The 17043-nt window shown below is 44.5% G+C and overlaps 1 protein-coding gene across 51 annotated transcripts in view; it reads right to left on the bottom strand.

Annotated features, from left to right (window-relative positions):
• Positions 1 to 17043, bottom strand: part of Myt1l (myelin transcription factor 1-like) — a 395627-nt gene that overhangs the window by 121643 nt on the left and 256941 nt on the right. The gene's annotated exons all lie outside the window — the stretch shown is intronic.

The raw sequence follows: 17043 nt of genomic DNA, 5'->3' as shown, positions 1-17043 counted from the left end.
TTCACCATGAGTCCTATTGCTGGGGTTTCCTCTCCTGCCCATCTCAAGTTCCTGATTCTCTAGCAAGTCAGTCCTGGTCAGGCTGGAATTCAACAGTGTTTATCTCATATTCTGCATGGGAGATATTTCATAACTATTGTAAACTACCTGGACTCCTTCACTTGTGCTGGCGCTGGCTTATTGCATCAATGTACGGTTTTATAGGCATTAGGGATGCCACCATATATCAATTATAATGGGTTCCCATCATGACAAGAGGGAAGAGTGCATTAAAAACTTCTATTTCTGTTGTTTGACTGCAGAATGTTTGACACTGGCCTACCAGCTTTTATGCTTGGTCCTACCAGCTTCTACCTTCCAGTAAAATACATACAACTTCTTTTTTTTTTCTTTTTGTCTATAAAAAGCAGTGATCATCCTTGACATTTGTGAGGTTAGAGTGCTGGGGATATGAAAGCTATTCCAACAGCCAAGCCACTCATCAGCAGTAAGATTGGCAGATTAATCTGGTCAGTGTATTCCTTTAGACTAGTAGGAGTATGCTTTAAGTGAGATTCTAGTTTAACCAAAGAGCTCAGGTGTTTAAGGAGTCTTCCAAAAGTGTTCATTTTACTATGACCTAGTAACCTGTCACACCACTAACATGTACAAGGAAGGAGCCCTAAAAACCATTTTATCCAACTTCGACCTATAAAACGTAGTAGCACACCTAAGGTCAGACTTATCCCATCAAATCAGACTCTGCATCAAAAATATCTTTTTTACCTGGCCAAAATGAAAACTGCCATGTATATTATTCAGAGGGAAAAAGTGTTCCGTAGGGCCTAGCCACACTCTGCATTTCTAGTTCTCACTTTTAGACTCTCTGGTTATTACATCAGCTCAAAGGAACACGTTGGGACAGACAATTGCTGGGACCAAAGTCCACTCACTCAGCTGGACCAGCATGTGGTATCATTTCCATCTGGTCTTACTAAAAAAATATGCTCAAGTTGAAACTGATATCCTTGACCTAAAAGGTCAGGGTGTGTTGAGTACCCACATGACAGTACAGCTCTGAGCCATCTTTAGCTGAGTGGAAAGATATGTCTTTAGATTTATGCTGGATAGTGTGGCTGTGTCCTTGGCAAAGGACTGTCCTACTCTGTATGCTATTGTACTCAAAGTGGTGGTGTCCCCATGGCTCGTGAGCTTCTTGGATTTAACCAGAGATACTACCATGACTTCTAGAAGATGGAGCTCCAGGCCTGACTACACTGGTTGTGTCTCTCTACCCTGGAACAAATTTATAAGAAAACAAAGGAGCTAAACTCTACCCTTCCTGTGAAGGCAAGGCTTGTGAGATGCATGTATGAAAAGGCAGTATGTGTAAGGACAGTGTGCATTATGAAGGCACAGAAGTGTGAGGGCAGGGTGTGTGTGTGTGTGTGTGTGTGTGTGTGTGTGTGTGTGTGTGTGTGTGTGTGTGTGTATGAGAGAGATAGATTCAGAGACAGACATGGAGAAGAACCATTCATTCATTCTTGAATTCCATGGTTCTCCTCTAACAGCTTCTGGTGCATGGGCTCATCACATTCTCTTAAGATAGGTGAGTTTTCTAGACTGGAGGATATGGAGGGATACCAGGCACTAGGGAAAGATGAGTAAGTATACAGAGCCCAGATTTTGGTCCCTTTAGGCATGCTTGCTTCTTCGAGTTTGATGCTATGGTGATGAATGGTGACATCAAAATAATGTGGCATAGTACAATCAATAGGAAAATCCAAACAAACAAAACATTAAAATAAGAGCCTGGAATGAAAAGGCAGAGGCTGTAGTGAGGTGGACAGCATCCTGTCATCAGTGATGGTCACCCTGTGTGAGCTCTGGCAGGTCCTGGCCACACTCCTGAAGATTCAACCCCGAGTTAAGTTGGCCCAGTAAAGGGAGACTGCTCAGATGGCTAAGGGCTGCCCACTCTGCTCTCTTTATATCTGGACCTGAAGATAGCTCTGGGTGGGAGCACACTGGAGTTCTGGCCTATGCTGGGCTCAGAAGCAGAAAGGCCTCATGGAAGGGAGGCTTAGCTCCATCGGGACTGCCATGTACTTCTTGTGTACTGACTGGCCATGCATTGGCTCTCATGCTTCCTTCATGGGCACCCTAGGGTGAAGATGCATAGCCCACTTTAAATTTGTTTCTCTTAAAATGACTATCATGCAAAACAGTGACTCTGGGTTGGATGGAGACAATAGTCTAGGTTCTCAGCTAGCTGCACTCCTTCTAGGTGATTGGATGAAACATCTGTCTGAGTGACAGCAGGTAAATAGTAAGACTTCTGTGTACACTGGCTAGAGTTCTCTACTTAGTGCCAACCTGCATGGTCTTGCCCCTCTTCCTGGTAACTCCTCATCCATTCCTATGTCCATGCTATCTCCCCTGCACTTCTGAGTCACTCTTTTATCTCTATTGCCCTGCCACTACCTTTGCTGTCACCAAATGCTAACACCTGAGTCAATAGCTTCTTTCATTCTCCTCAGCCTCCTGGGATTCAGGGACAGGTTGCCAGATGGCCCCTGTGAAATCCCTGGTTCTTCCAGTCAGTCATCATCAGTCCTTGTCCCAGTCCCCCCCCCCCCTTATTCTCCTGAAAACCCCTTGTGGCTTGTGCTTGTTTCCTCCTACCTATATCCCTTCCCTCCTGCTCCTCCCTTTCCTCTCCCTCCCTTCCCCTGATTCGTTCTTATCTTCTTTTGATTGCCTGGCAGGTAGAGATCTGAACACCTTCCCATGCTTATACTGCTCTCCCACACTGGTAACTGCGAGTTCCCACCCCCAGCCCTACATCCTCAGGCCTGGACCTCAGCAGTGATTTTTTTTTTAACCCTGTGGCCCTCTGTGCTGCACTCTTCTAGCAGCCGCACTGTCAGTGCTATCCTCTGCCCTGCAGCACCCTCTGCACTCTGCCTGCCTTCTTCCTGGGCAGTGGGATCATTGCAAGCACTGCCATCACCCAGCCTGAGGCTGGCTCCTCTGTGCATTGCAGCTACCCTGGGACCATCTGATTCTACACAGTGGAACTTCAAACAGGGAAGGGCTAGGGCTTATACTGTGTGGTTTTTGCTCTAACCTATTTAGGTTCTGCTCTGCACCTTCTTGGAGAACAGGCTGTAGTGGCTTGAATAAGAATGGCCCCATAGGGTCATAGGTTTGAATGTTTGGTCACAAGGGAGTTAGCACTATTTAAAAGAATTAGGTGTGGCCTTGTTGAAAGTGTGAGTGGCTGGGAATATGCTTGAAGATTCAAAAGCCCATGTCAAGCCTAGAGCCTGTCTTTCGGAGATCATGATGCAGCTCTCAGCTACTTCTCCAGTACCATGTCTGCCTGTGGGCTGCTATGCTTGCTGCCATGCTTATAATGGACTGAAAACCTTGGTAACTATAAGCACCCTCAATTAATTACTTTCTCCTATTAGAGTTGCCTTGGTCATGGTCTCTCTTCATAGCATTAGAACACAGGCTAAAACACAGTGACATGATTGTTTTCTATAACCCCATAGGTGTTTCATAACTTGGATATTTAATAAACAGCATTTGATGGGTTTGAGTGAAGGAACATGGGCGGTTTCAGGCATTCTGATTCTTTCTCTCTATCTCAATTCCTACATGACTCTTCCTAACTGATTCAACTTCTTTCAGTATCATGTCATACAACCTCTTTCCTCATGCTACCCAGAACATGTATGCCTACTGCCCCCTCTTTCTCACAGACCCCCTTGCAGCTCAAACCATCACATCTCTGGAAGCTTTGTCAGAAGATGAAGTCCCTCAGGAAGAAACTGCGCCCCTGCTTTGGGTATTCCTTAGTGTACATGGCACTGGCCAGGATTACCAGGGTGGAGATGGGAAAGACATAGCAGGTTATTAAATAATAACCTAATCTAATCTTTTCTCCTGTGAAACAAGCTCTAAACATCTGTTTATCATTCCTATATCTGCCTCCCTTTCATTCCCAAGGCTGCAAAGTTTCCCAGACACATTGAGTGAAAGGCTAGCGTCAGGCGAGGCAAATATAAACAGAGTTCACCTGTCTTCTCTGAAGTTTACACAGTCTCCCTGGGAACAGATTTTACAAGTGGGCAGTGACCTTGAAGTAAGTGCCTTATCAGAGTCTGAGACAACAGAATATTGTATTGTGTTGTGATGAGGAGAGCTGTGATGATCCTCTGGGTAGGTGAAGAATCTTAAGTTACTTGAATGATGTAGCCTGTACATAGCTAGTTATTCTGTATATGAAGACACCGAGAAGGTGGCTAATGTGTCATATCAAACCTTGCAGATGGACAGGAGACAATACTGTGGTTAAATGAGTCTTCCTGCTTCTAACACGTTAGAAAATTGGACTACTGCTGTTACGATGCTTCCTTGCATTAAAATCTATGTTTTGGGGCAGAGTGCATTTTTAAGGGGCATGAAATAGAACAGATCCAGGGACCTTCATATTCAAGCCAGCCTCTGTCTCTGTGTGGCATTCAGGACCATGAGAGAACTCAGTAATACCACCTGCCACCCTGGATATGCGTGTTCCTGTCTCTGTACATGTTATGGTTGATGTATCATATGATCTTTGAGGGCAGGCAGCTATCTCTTTGACCTTTAAGTCTATTTCTTGGAATAAGGCCACTTATGCAGTCAGCCTTCTGAAAGTAGTGTGGCAGGATATTATTTTAGAATGTAGGTTCATAGCTCCTTCTACACTTTCACAGAAGTTGTGGTCACTTCAAACCTGCCTTAAGTGGCTCCTGATTAGATGCTATAATTTCTGAGATAAAAATCTAGACAAGTTTCCAAACTAGTCAGAGACATTGTTTGGGAGCATAGCACTGCCAATGGGTTGCATTTTCTTGGTCCTCAGCCTTCTATATTTGTGCCACCTTGTGTCAGGTCTGTCACTTGTTTTTGTCCCCAGAGGTGTTAAAGTTCAGTAGTGGCTATGGAGAGTTTGCTGCATGGCATGGTCCAGCTGAGTGCTAAATAATATCAGAATGGGACTGAGCCCTCAGATGTGCCTGGAAAACACAGCTTGGAAGAACTACCTCTTGGATACAGAATCCCCAGTACCTATTTCAAACCTGACTTCGATAATCAGAACTTGAGTAATGGCAAAAATTGCTTTTAATTTTTAATTGTTTCAACGTACCATTAACTCCCTTCCCTGGAAAAATTTAAGAGTAACATTTTCTAATTAAAAAAAAATCCTTAACTCCATGCATTTATTTTTTATTGTGTTTTAGGTGATATAAAAATATAACCCTGTTGCCCTCATTAATGACATGAAATGCTAATGGTTTTCAGGACTTCAGACATAAAGATTGGCCCCTTAGTGTGCTTGGTGTCTATACTCCCCCTCCTTCCCTCCCCCTCCCTCCCCCTCCCTCCCTCTCTAGCATCTCTGAGGTGTCAGAAACAGGGTTCAGGCCTGGAGGAGCTCTGACAGAGGCAAGGGAGCCTGCCTGCTTTGGTCCCACTATGTGTCCCTAAGCACAGCCACTCAGCAATATTACCTATGCTGAGAAGACCCACAGATACAGCTTAACTGGGCAGGAACAACAAACTGGGCTCATTTTCCAGAAAATTAAACTAATCAGAACTCTCTGTACCTGGAAGCATTTCTCATGGGGAGGCAAATTCCAGACTATGACCTACAGAAGGACAGACTTCCAGGATTTAGAAACTAAATCCTTTCTAACTTTATTCCGAATATTGATGTGATAAGAGAAAGTCTCCTCCAGGTGGAAGGGGCTGCTCAGACTGCAGAGAGTTACAGGGGTGGAGGTGTGTGAAAAAGAAGAGGCTGTCCAGTCCTTCAGAAAGTACCAAGAAATAGGGTAAGGGCAGCCCCTGCTCTGGGTCTTTTCCCCTTCAATATGAGTCTGCAAAAAGGTTGGTTGCTTCATTTTACCAGCTAGAGACAAAAATTTCATCTTCATTCTGAAGTTAACCTGAAGGAATCTGATACAATGAGAGGCCAACATATATGACAGGCTCTGTTCGCCATCTCAGCATGATTCACAAGTGCCCTCTAGTGAAAATCTTTAGGCCCTGTCCACATATTTGGCCACGTTCCACCCAATGACCAGAGCCTAATTCTCCTTTGTACTGGGCTTGGTGGAGGGGATAAAGAGAATTTTCTGGGTGGCTGATCCAGTAGCTGAAGGCCTCATCCGGGATTGCTTCATTCTAACCACAATCAGTGCAAAATGCCCAGAGGGCATGCTGACGACCCACTGTGGCTATGATTTGAGGTGGCTATGGAGGGTGATCTCTTAGTTCCTTCCTCCAATTGTGGGCCTAGAGCTCAAGGCTGAACAGGTGGACACTGAGTTCTGGAATTCATGCTTGCCTATTTCCCAGTAACCTGCTCTTTGACTCAGCTATGGAGAGACAGTCATACCTAGGCCCACCCGGAGAGTAAGTACCCTGGGAGACCAGCTCATTCCCAAAAAGGGTGTGGCATTGCTTTACATGCTAACCCTTCTTTCTCCCAGAATGCTCTTGCACAGATATAAGTAAAGTGATCAGTCTTATAAATGGGCAGTTTTCTGGATTAGCAAGAAGTATTTTAGACATGATTACACTGCATCCTATCTCCAGAGAACAATAAGGGCTTCCCACACTTCCACGCTAGAAATGTGGTATACCCAGACACAGTCTACAGTCCTGACACTGAGTCCCCATATCCTATACCCAGTCAGAGAAGCTAATCTCACCAGGAGAAACCAAAGCCCTGAAGTTATCCGCAAAAAATACTACTCTATCAGGTATTTTCAGCAGGAGAATCGCATGAATTTCAGCAGTCTCAGGATGGAGCCTAGCATCATTACGATATCTAATGATAAGGGCAATGCCTCATATTAAGTAAAAGTTTTAAAAAAATAAAATTGAACTACAGTGTTACAGCTATAACATGACGCTAACCTAGAAAAGAAGAGCCACGATATATTAAAAGCTACAGACAAGAACATCCAGATGTGTTCTCACCCCCGGGAAGGTCAAGTGATAGAAACTGAGTGCTTGGACTTGTTTAAGAAGTATGCTCAATCTTTAATTGAAATTCAGGTTTGAGCCAGTCTCAGTGTTTCTCTGGATTCTCCTGCCAGCTGCATTCTCTGGGGTCCCATAGTGGGCACTTTTACCTGGGGGTCCCACAAAGGGCGCTTACACATTCCACTCTTCTTCAGCTGCCCAGAATCTCAAATATTCCAGAAGAAAGTGCCCTTGTCTTTTCTCTTTCCAGTGCCCCGTGACTGGGGATGGGGTGGGTCCTGCTGTCCTGGGAGTCCTGTGTATGCCTAGGACTAAGGCTGAAGATGCCCCCAAATAGCTGATGTTATCAAATTAGTGATAACAGACTCACTTCCAGGGTGGTGTGGTAGTAGAAGACTCAGGGCTGGATTCCCCAACCCCATCTTTTCAAACTTGTTAGAATCAAGTTGGGTCAGAGCAAGAAGTTTGTCATTGGGTTCCTTCCTCACTCATCATAGGTAATGTCCTTATTTTCCTAACCTCTTGGTCACCTCTGGAGTAAGTGAGTAGGGGTAGATGGACAATTTTATGGGGCTGAAGGAAAAAAAGGCCATCTTCAGATTGGGTAGGAAGGAACAGAGGGAAGGAAGACTGCAGCTAAGAGAATTAAGACACAGTAATAGGAAGGGACACTGCCCAGGGGTCTGGGATAACTGTACATCTCATGAAGCCATTGCTTCTATCCCTGGGACTGTGATTCTAAGAACTCAGGGATCCTGAAGGAAAAGGAAGAGGGAACCGACAACACCTTGGTGGGTTGGCTGTGTCCTACGACATGCCTGATTAGGCAGCTACCTCTGCTCTGTCAGCCTTGCTGACTCCTCCCAGCCCCTCTGTGGCCACTGTCCTCATCCTGACTACCCTATCCCAATATGAAGAGGAGGGGACAGGTGGGTGGGAGATGCAGCTCTTGTGGCCACTCACCGGCTCAATGGCCCTCAGTACCATGCTAATTTCTGCTCTAGAATTGTGGTGGCCATGGAGGCTTGGGGGAAGGTTGTATTGGTCATGCTTAAGAGGCAGAGCCATAGGCTCAATGCTATGCATGGGAAGACCCTCCCACATTGCTGCATGGCCCAGTTGTACCTCATTTCCCAATTCTTTTCCTTGGTGAGATTGGTGGGCACAGGACCCTTCTGCTTTTCTAAAGGAGAATGTGACACTCAGGCTCCCTTGTTCTCCTGCCACCTTTGTCATGCCAGCTGGGAGCTAAGGACTTATTCAGAGTACAACAAGCCCACCTGATTGGCTGGGATGATAAGAAGTAGGCAAGAGTGCAGCGAGATGAATTATTAATGGAGAGAATTGCATCTAAGAGGTTTGCGTGTCCCTGATCCATCCTCCCTGGAGTCTTAGGAAATGAATCCTTTTGTACCGGCAGCATCCTTCCGTGTTATCCCATATAGCCTTAGCCTATGTACAACCCTGCAGAGTGGCCACTGAAAGACAGGAGCAGGGTTGCAGGGCCTGAAATTACACAGTGGCACTGTGAGCTCGCCACAGGAGGGAGGATGGCGTATTCCAATACATTCAGAGCAGCAGAAACTCCAGAGACAACACAGGTCTTTTCTCAGTGGGGAAGAAGAGAATCCTAAAGGGTTTTCATGGTTTCCAGCATGCACCCTGATTATCGTCCATCTTGATGTCTTTTCTTTGTTATCCACTGGGCTCCATGAAGCAGTGAAAGTAGCTATATAAAAATGGGAGGTGTGTCCAGAATACCTTTTAGGTCTCAGTGTATGGGGTTGGCCCTGCAGGACCTGAGGTAGCAAGGAGTGGCTGACCCTGGAAAAGTGCTTGTTCCATGTCCTGTGTCTTCCTGAAAATTGTTGCCCTCTCCTCCCCCTCTCAGTCACTGGCAGTCAAAGTCACCATCCTGGTCACTAGTGTATGTGTCTTTCTTGGGGTGGTGATACTGGGTAGGGATGCCGGGGCAGACTGGGGACCCTGGGTGTGCTGTACATTTTGTGGATATCAAAGCAGGGTATTCACCCCATTTGTACAGGGTTGCTATTCATAGTTGAGCTGTGATTTCTTGTTGTATATATATCAGGGAGTTAGGACTTGAATCTTCATTCTCTGTTAAATCTCAGATGAGATCAGGACTGGGTGGATGGTGAGGTAGCCTGGGTGGGCCTTTGTCAGGGCATCCTACTTGGTGGCTTTGGTTTGAATTTGTTCACACTGAGAACCTTATGAACCTTATTAGCTGCCTTCTCTTTTCTACATCTCCATTTCTTTTTCTACAGAGGCGGTTTGGTCAACCATGGTTGTCATTTTGTTCTTATGGACAAACTCAGAGCAACAGAATCCTTGGGACACTGAAGCTCAGATGGTTGAGCCCTACCCACAGTTTCAGATACAGCAGATCTTGATAGGACCTAGAGGTTGCCTTTTCAGAGTTTCTGGGCCATGCATCCATTTGCCAAACATCAAGAATACATGAGGGTGGGTTCACGTTTGCATCTGTGTTATCAGGTGGGTTAATGATGGATCTTATAAGCTCCTGTGTGCACCTGACAATATCTAAAGCTACACAGAATACTGAAGTCTCACTGGATGAAGGTAGTGCCACAGCCAGGAAGTGTTGCTTCCTTTTAAGATTGTTGTTTTTTCTTTCTTTCTAACTTTAGTTTGTTTTCTTATATATTTCTGGTTGTGAGTCTATCCCTTAATGCTAAGCCATCTCTCCTGCCAGAAGTTTGTTTTCTAACCATAATTTCGTACAAAAATTTGGACACACTGGTCTATGTAAGGCAGTGGGGAGCCCAGAGAATACATAACAGGTCTTTGAGAGTTAAGAGTCTAGGTGGCACCTCCAGTTACTCCTCCATTTCCTCAGTGTGAATATAAATGATGACAGTTGCATTACAGATGCATGGATGGAAAGAACAAGAGTCAGCACTGCTAATACGAGGTTCTGTGAAAGTCTCCAGTGTGTGTAATTGCTTGTACGTGGCTTTCCCTCCACTTGGGTGCACTGTGGTGGGGAGGTGTTCACGCCTTTAAGATGATGGGCCTTATAGGAAAAGCATTATCAGGGGGATACAACCACTCAGGACAAGGCCCTTGGCACCTGGCCTTGGGTTTGGAGAACTTGAGCTGCTGAGTCCCCTTCAGCCTCTGCTTTCCTGCCTACTAGAGTCAGGTCTCCATTTCAGGCTCCCACATACAAGGTCAATCACCAAGTCCAGCCTGGGGCATTTTGTAGCAGCAACATGAAATGGACTGGATACTGATGGGAAATGCTGAATGTACCAGTCATGGAGCAGTCTTCCAAGTCATCTTAAATCAGCCCCTCTGGAAGCCTGAATTCTTCCACCTCCCTATACCTCATCTCTATCTCCCCGCCTCTCTAATACATAGGGACACACATCCCTGAGAAGATGTTCCCAGCAGCATCTTCTGAATGCAGCCTCCAACCCAGCCCTCAGAGTCACACTGCCAACCATAAGAAAGCCATTGTCAGCAGATACCACCTCTTAGGTGAGAACTGGCTGGAGTCACAATACTGAGGATCTGAAGGATCCTGTTCCTTACTGCACAGCCGGGCCAGCACCGCTGGCACCTGCCTACAAGCAAGCTACTACCTCCATAGATGTCATCTCTGGGCATATGGAGATATGAGAAATAGCTGCTGTTTCCCATAACTCCTTCACAGATGAGTTTAAGAGTGAATCATGGACGTTTTGGTGGGTCAGCACCAGCCACACTACATATCCATTTCTGGTGTACACTCTGCTCATGTTCCAAAGTGGTTATGTTCATATGTATCTGGTCATCAAGCAAGCTGTCAGGATGAGGTTAATTGCTAAATCCAGACTTGACCTATTCATATCAAAGCCCTTAGAGCCAGAACATGACTTCCTCTCTTTGAAATTAGAATTATTAGAATAAGTATATATATATATATATATATGTATATACATACACATATATATATATGTATATTCCATTGGCCAAACATAAAGAATACATATAAACATATTATGAATATGTTTTTTTTTGTGAATCAAATCCACTGAGTCATGGGGGATGCAGGGGCCCGATGTGTGGCAGACAGCAGCAGACTTTTTTATTATTATTATTTTTATTTATTTATCTATTCTATTCTATTGTATTTATTTATTTTAGGAAAAATGGCCCAGAGACTTTTTAAAATAAAGGATTTACTGTAATAATAAAGGTTAACTGCTACCACAGTCCAAAATGATGGTGCCCAAATGTATCTGCACACATACAGCTCCTAGTACGGACCCAGAGTAGCAGTGATCAGGGACAGCTACTTCACCCAGATAAATCCCTAGGTCTCGACATTTTTTTCTCTTTGCACTGCTGTGGTCTGCTCTCAAATTAATGTTAAAATATGTATGCCCTGACTCGTGATTTACAGAATTGGTGACAAACAGTAAAAAGGACAGGCATGCCATAAAGCTTATGGATGAGGTGACGGCAGGCACAATGATGCCTCATAAAGATCGGAGGGGAGTAAACACAGATAGGCTGGCTAGGTGGCTGTGTGCTCTGAATCCCTTATAAACATCCCATGGCGCGCCCTGCTGCAAGGCAGCCCCGTCGTTAATTAGAACATCCGGCAGACGCTGCAATGTATCCATGCACCCAAGTGGATCTTCATTTTTCACATGCGGGGCCTTACTAATTAAAATCAGCTTTGCAATTAAACGTGGAAAATTGTGTTAAACTTTCAAGCGTGGTTGGGAAAAAATGCAATTATTTTTAGGGTGTTTTATTTCAATGCAAATGAAATTTCTATCTACATGAAGCCAGGGAAAGCAAAGAGGATGGCATAGGGGCTCTCTCTGTTCCTTCTCCCTTTTCTTTCTTCCCCCCCCCCCTTTTTTTTGGATTATGGATGCTCCTCTCAGTTGCAAGCTGCACTGCTCCCCTATCTCTCAGCCAGTACCTGGCTGGGTTCCAAAGCTTTTAGTGAGTGCTCTCTGTCAAGGCATGAATAATATCACCCCGAGGCTGTTGGCAGAATCCAAATGAGGCGTGCATACATCAGGAAGCCAGCCCTCCACTTTAGCTCCCAAGCAAGCTCCTGTGTAGACAGGCAATTATTCACCCACCGGCTGCCCTGGCAATCACGCTGGTGGGTGGAAAGGTGCATGAAATGGAAGAGAATTTGAACAAGGAGTACGCACAACAAGCTAGCGAGGATCCAGTAATTTCCTAATAAAAAAAAAGAAAAGCTACCATTTGAAGCTTGTAAATTTAAAAATGGGAACTGAAAGATTTAGCTCAGTGTTTGCTAAATTGGTGAGGGCTGAGATATAGCTGTTCTCATCCCCTAACTTCAGGGTGCTTGTGAAGTGCTCAGAGACGGCAAGCCTAAGTTATGCTTAACGTATTAGTTAAGCAAGAACCCATGCTTCACTAATGACTCATGTAAACAATATCTCAGTAAAGAGTTCAGTGTAAATGAAATTGGTTAACTCTCAAATCAGTCCAGAAGGCTCATGAAACACACAGGTAGCAAATATGTCCAGGCCGTGAGCCCCTTATTCTCCACCCCTGGGGATGTGGGAAGCTTTTATAGAAATCAGTTATGCACAAGCAAATCTAATTCATTTCAAGAATATACACATAACGTTTTTGTGAATAAAGTTAAATTCCAGTTCTTACATAGTATTTAAACCAACCTGTATTAAATATTATTTCAAAATTTTGTTGGGAAAATTAAAACAATGTTAATAAAAATAAAGTAGCAGGGATTTTTAAGGATGAAAATAGATTTCTGTGGGAACTTTTGGACATTTGGCTTCATAGCTCATGTCTCAGGGATGGTTCATAAACACTCCAGATGAATGATGGCGTTTGCTGATGAGGCATTTGGGCCACACCCACACCGTCAAGGCTGGCAATTGTTTCTTTCACTTGTTTGCCATCCAGCCAGAAAGAACCAGCTTTCAGCTTTCGGAAGGACACCTGAAATGTCCAGAGACAGGTTCCACCCTGTGCCTGTGCAATGCTAGGGTCTTCTGAAGCCTATGAAGGGCCATCTACACTTGCAGAGTTGCTAACAAAGAGCCACTTGCTGAGATGCTAAACCTTGGGCCCTCACCTGCTTGGTGAGGTCAGGAGGAAGCCACAGAGCAACTTGCTGAACGTCACACTGGTGAATTACAAATGTCCCATTTCCCATACTCTGGCATGCAAGGAAGACCTAGTCTTTGTCACTTTAAATGCCTGCAGGTCCTACAAGCCAGCTTGGGCACATTGGGTAGAAAGTGCAGTGGTACCCAGGCTCTGGGACCTAAGACTTCAGGAACTCAGAATGACTGAGGTTTTCTGTACATGTCTAAAAAGTGAAACTCCAATTGCACCATACATTTGGGATTCTCAAGTGTCTTTGGCTTTCTCTTGGCACAAAGTAGGATGAGTCTTATAGTCTTACAGAAGCAGGGTAGCTGCACACAGAGAGCTACACACAGTGAGACAGTGTAGGTGACAAAGGGAGGCCATCTTCACTGTGTGTAGAATAGGCCAGAGGTTCAGGATATAAGAACTGCTTCCAACCCTCAAAGCATACTGTGTTAGGTCCCATCCTTGCACACATGACTTTGTCATATTCACAACTAGTGACATGAAAACACATACAGGACAAAGGGAAGACTTGGGTGAACAGTCTAGTGACAGTTGTGAAGGCCATTGTATGTTCTATGTGAGTGTTCTGAGAAGCCAAGCCCAAATTACCTGACAGGGGCATTAAAATGGCAGCTGGGCTTGGATCCCTGTTGTCAGCAATCCAATGCTCAGATATCACTGGTGTTCAGTGCCAAGAGGATGTCGCTCAGAGGAACCAATGCAATGCTTCTGTTAGACACCTGGGAGTCTTTCATTCATCTTTTTCATTTTGTCCTGGCTGCCAGGAGACTCATCTTGAGTTTAGTACTGTATGGACCATGGCACAGCCTGCATGTCTGACAAACTATGCTTCTATTTACTTTATATGTTGTACTAGCTTAGCTTTCAATTTACTTCTTAATTGTGTAGTTGGACACAGGTCTACCAGAGATCATGGGTTGCTATGAGTTACAACAGAAACAAATACCTACCAGCAGTTTATCTTTTTGTTAACACAATATAGGAATCGATGTAAAACATCCCTAAATGCATATTATAATCCTTACTCTGACCATAATATTTAATTCTAAATATTAAACTGTGGACTGCTTTCACAACTTACTGTCTCCTTTCCCAGGTTTTACCTAGCAGTTGGTTCTTCTCCACTACCCATTTCTCTGAAGTCCACACTCTTGTCTCCATCACCCCAGAATACCCATCCTTCCCATCTGCTTTGACAGACATAGCACCCACAAGGAGACTGACCAGTGAAGAAAGCCTCACCCTAATGTGCTTAAAAAACACAGAGACAGCAAACTAAATGGGTGAGAAACTACTGACTTTCTTAGGAATTTCCTTAATTAAAATAAAGGACTATATAATAGGCACCATTTTACCATGGGTAATTATTTCCCCCACATCTACCTCAGATCATTTTGTGCCTGTTCAAAGAGACATTTCAAAATATTAAAATAACAGAGTGGACTAAGGTGACATTGAAATTACAGCCTTGAGGAGAATGCATTTGACACGAAGTGCACTGATAAAGGGGCTGGAAGGACAGGGAATCCCACCTAACCAGACTACGGCTCCCATGTCTCCTGGCAAGTGCCGTGTCTAAGTCATATCAGACACGAGCACCAGGCACTAGCACCAAAACTGTCCTGGTGGACTGTGTGCAGTTGGAACGAGAAAGGACATGTCTCAGGAGAAGGAAATACTGCAGACAGTGGTTATTTTAAAACCAGGAAATTCAAAGCTAGACACAACCAAAATTTTCTAAAATTGACCTACCAGCAGCCCTAAGATGTTAAAACGTATTATCTCTCAGCTTTGCTTAGCAGTTCTCACCATGGCCTGAGGACCCTGGAGGCCATGGTCCCCCAGATCCCTGTCCTGAAGCCTCAGGTCATTAGTGGTACAGAGGAAACCAGAATCCAAGTCTCCACACTGGAGCCATTTGTTTTTACCCTTACCACACGACTTGTGCACCTCTGGTGAGCATTTCTCTTCACACAGGAGGGAGTGAGTCAGGATAAAATAGCACCACCATGTCAATGTGATCAGGTTTGTGACGAACTTTTCTACCCGACACAGTTCTGTGACTTTCCTCACACTCCACCTGGTTTATGCCAGCACCAACTTTGAAATGGAACACGAGGCCCAAACTGCCTTCTGGTCTCCCTCAGAACCCACGTGTAAGCAGAGATATAACTCATGGAACCTGTGAACTCACACTTCTTATGGCCACATCAACCCATGCCTTCCAGGAAACCACCCTGTGAGGAGTCTAAACGTGTAACAGAGATGGCAGGAGAAGAGAGAGCAAGTCACTCTGACTTGATCATGCTCACTGTGGCCATGCCTTGAGATGACACTACAGAACTGGTATGAACAGCAATTATTTGTTCTCAGAATAAAATCCAAAGACTGTTTGCAATCATCCTTTAAGATTTGCAAATCAAAATAATCTTTAAAATCTTTCTCCCTCCCTCCATTCCTCCCTCCTTTCTCTCTCTCTCCCTTCGTTCCTTCGTTCCTTTGTTCCTCTCTCTCTCTCTCTCTCTCTCTCTCTCTCTCTCTCTCTCTCTCTCTCTCTCTCTTTCTTTCTTTCTTCCTTTCTTTTATCTCTTCTTCCTTTACAAATCTCTGGCCATGAAATATCTATCACAATCCCAGTTAAAAATTTGTGTAACCAAATGTAATAATTTCTTTTCATAACAGTGTAATAAACACTAAATATCACCAATAAGGAGATGATTAGGAGAAAATAGATACTACCCACAGTTTGCCAACTATTTTTTCTGTTGGGTGCACAATGCAGTCTTTAAGCACATATACTAAGACCTCACATGTGTGCTTCTCCACAAAGCAATGTTTATATCTTAGTTATCCATCTCATCTGATTAAGCAACTTACAATTATATGCTGTATGAAGAGTGATATAACACATTAAACTTAGTAATTGAAAGCAAAACATTCCTAGAGAACAGTGGCCCAGGTGTCCTTTGGTATGTCATGGAGGAGGCCAGACAGCGATCTCATGATGGGCACTCATTAAGCGATCCCATGTGTCCTTCTGTGCCAGCATGGGGATCTGGGGAAGGTGCATAAATTTTCCTTTGATTTTTTTTTTTTTTTTTACAAAGTGACAATCAAAATAATGGCTTGATTTCACCCACAAATGAATGTTTCACTGGAGACGAAACAGAGAATGAAGACAAAAGAGAGGTCACCCTGAGTATCCCCAGAGCACTCATGTCTGATAAGATCAGTCTGGCTGTGGGAAGTTTGTAGAAAAGGATGACCTTACTCCTTACAACTTGACTTCTCAAAAATAAGTGAGAACAATATCATTATTACTAGCAAGCACTACTCACCTACCATGTCTGGGGCTGTCATACAGCAGGAAGGACCCACCTGTGCTTCCTGTCAGAGCACATGTGAAGCCAACATGAGTGTCACAGGGGTGTGTAAGGCGCTCTCACTGTGGTGAGTTTGTAGATACCTTTCTTCTACATGTGCTTTGGAGCCCTTGCCACTAGGGATGTGAAACCCCAGTATTTGTGGGTTTCACAGCAGAACCATATTTTTCCAGGACTACGAGTGTGATCTGTCCTAACTTTCAACCCCTGTGCAATCACTGCAGTTGTCTGGGTGTCATTTCAGTCTGTGTGTCCCAGCAGAAGATCTCTCAGATGATGGATGGGACCAAAGTTGCTGCAGAAAGTTCAGCAGGTCCTGTGTTAATTTAACTTCAGAGGTTCACCATCCTCAGCTCATGGAGGGAGAAGTGAGGAGACAAGGATAAGAGGTCCTCAAGGATCGTAAGAAGCCCCAGGCCCTCTGTAGGCTGAGCATGGGCTCATGGGTGATAATGTGAGACTCATC

Source organism: Mus musculus, chromosome 12 (assembly GCF_000001635.26).
Source record: "Mus musculus strain C57BL/6J chromosome 12, GRCm38.p6 C57BL/6J".
In the NCBI taxonomy this organism is placed as follows: domain Eukaryota; kingdom Metazoa; phylum Chordata; class Mammalia; order Rodentia; family Muridae; genus Mus; species Mus musculus.
The sequence above is the reverse complement of the archived record's forward strand: the minus strand, read 5'-3'. Positions and strand labels throughout refer to the sequence as shown.